The 2623-nt window shown below is 31.5% G+C and overlaps 1 non-coding gene across 1 annotated transcript; it reads left to right on the top strand.

The window, feature by feature from the left end:
- Positions 1-2113: 2113 nt before the first annotated feature.
- On the top strand, positions 2114-2220 carry LOC119639668. The gene has a single exon (XR_005247566.1). It is a non-coding gene; the product is annotated as a U6 spliceosomal RNA (small nuclear RNA).
- Positions 2221-2623: the final 403 nt, after the last annotated feature.

Here is a 2623-nt window from a genome sequence, read left to right as displayed (position 1 = left end):
ACATTTTTTTGTCAAATATTTTTCTTTAGAAAACTTATTGTGGTTATTTCTGATAATATTGATTTTTTTTAATTGAAATACGAATATTTTGCAAAATACTTTTTTAGGTTATAATAAAATTCCCCAAATTTATCTTTTAATAACCAAAAAATATTAAGAAAAAATTTAATATATTTTAGATGAACATTTGGAATCTTTCAATTTTTTTCATTTAATTATCGATTCTATTCAAAGTAAACTCCTTAGGGTTCAATAACGCAAGGATTATGAGAATAATCACAAAGCTTTAGATAATTGTAAGTTATATTTTAAGACTTTAGGGTAAATTTTAGACCTGCAACGTTTAAATCGGAAGAAATTTTTTATGATTTTCTAATCAATGGCAGCAATGGTAAGAATTTATCTCTTATACAATGGTAAGTGAGCATAACTGATGTCTACGTATAACTTTAACGAATGAATAATTTTTCAAAACAAATTTTTTGTAGATCCTGGAGTTGATAATGGATGAGCATCTCTCGGTAAAATTTGAAGACAATGCATATAAGGTTCCAATTAATTGGGTCAAGAACAACGTAGACGAGCGAAAGGTTTATATCCCGAAATTAATGAGTCAAATCCGTTTACCTTATGTCAGATCTCGGCTTTTGACAGAATGCGAATTGAATCTCTGCTTCGAAGCGATCAACAATGCAAAGAGTTTTTAATTGAAGCTCTGAATTATAAATTAATGCCATGTGAAAGAAAATGCTCGCTGAATAGCTCTCAAACCGCAAAGATGGCCAAAAATCGGAATGGAAAATTTCATGTGGTTTTCACAGGAGGTTGTCAGCCTCCACATTCTTATCAACAATCCCAATGCAGCGTTTATAACATAACTAATAGCACAATATCATCAATCTCATCAATGAATGAATCGAGATCAGAACATTCTTTAATTTCTTTAGAACACGTTTTATATTCGGTAGGCGGTAGTTCTTAGAAAACTGCCGAGTGCTATTCACTGCCAAGTAACCGATGGAAAGGTATCGCACCTATGAGTGATACTAGGCACAATTTTGGAATTTGTACTTATAGAGACGGCATTTATGTGGTCGGTGGTTGTCAGAATTCAAGTGTAGAAAACTACACGCCTGCAACCAATAGATGGTACACTTGTCAAGATATCCCTGTAAAATATGTTTTGCAGTCGCTCAGTTTTGATCGAAAACCGTATTTTCAGTTTGGGGCGTGGATGTGACGGCATTACTTCTTGCATCCGTTTCGATCCAAGGGAGGGACACTGGTACAAATTGAATGAGATGCCTCGAGGAATGCGGCCAGATGAAAGATTTGAACTCGTCTGTTATGGTACCACGTTATTTTGCATTACACAAGAGAGCACATGTCTTGACATTCGCAACAATAAATGGGAGCCGATGCCTTCTATGCTTACTCAGAGAACAAATTCTTCAGCTGTTATAATAGCGGATGATATTTACGTACTTGGTGGCGAATTGAGAAAAACACCCCAGTCTTCCGAATATATTACGCATAAGGAATGCTTTAGTATTCCTGATAATGAATGGTCACATGTTTGTTTTATGCAAACTGCATTCACGCACGGAGCAGCTGCACTACTCAGCGGCGATTTTGATTTTAATTAACGCAATAATCAAAGATTATTGCATATATAGAAAATACATTCATTTGTTTATCACTGAAATATCGTCTTTTAAGAACGTTCTGATCTTAAATCATTTTGAGCTAATCTCGAAAGAAAGTGAGATAAATATTCGTAATCTTAATGGCTGGCCGACTAACTTAAAATCCATGACAGCGTAAAAAGTAATTAATTGCTCTTACCCAAAAGCAATTTCATTAAGTATAAATTTCTGTTAAACGCAAATTAAAAAGAAAATTTAAAAGTTTTATAATGGTTAAAACTTCTAAATATAATAATTCCGTATGTTTGTACTAAATATAAACTTTTATAACGGGCAAAATTTTTCAAAACAACCCTGGTTTTGTAGATTCATTACTGTATTTTGTTTCATGGGTAAACAGGGAAATAATTCTCAGAGAATTTTTTTATAGAAGTTTGCTTAAATAATTTGAGTAACAAACTAAATTCGTTCTTGCTACGGCAGAACATATACTAAAATTGGAACGATACAGAGAAGATTAGCATGGCCCCTGCGCAAGGATGACACGCAAAATCGTGAAGCGTTCCACATTTTTTTTGTAAAATATTTTTTTTTATTTTGAAAAAATCAAATAAATTGTTTTTTTTTTTTTGTTTGTTATTGAAAATGGTTTAAACAATTGGTTCGATTTGCAGCCTGAGCAGAAGCATAACTAAGGAGATATTTTACGAAACGAAAAAATATACAAAAAATATATTTAATACATTTTTATGAGAATTTCTTTAGAGAAGCAATTGCTTTTTGCCCTTTTCCCTTTTGTATCCCGTACTTAGGCCTTAATTTTTACTATTATTTATTATCGATTTATTTCCTTTAATACAAATACTCCAAAACACTCTTTGTTCCCTTGAGTTATTCAAAAAAATATTATTATTTTAATAAAATGTTAGGAAAAAATTTATTAGAAATTTATTGTTATAATATTATATATACATAGA

Source organism: Glossina fuscipes, unplaced genomic scaffold, assembly GCF_014805625.2.
Source record: "Glossina fuscipes isolate IAEA_lab_2018 unplaced genomic scaffold, Yale_Gfus_2 112, whole genome shotgun sequence".
In the NCBI taxonomy this organism is placed as follows: domain Eukaryota; kingdom Metazoa; phylum Arthropoda; class Insecta; order Diptera; family Glossinidae; genus Glossina; species Glossina fuscipes.
Note: the sequence above shows the minus strand (reverse complement) of the source record. Positions and strands in the feature narration are given on the sequence as shown.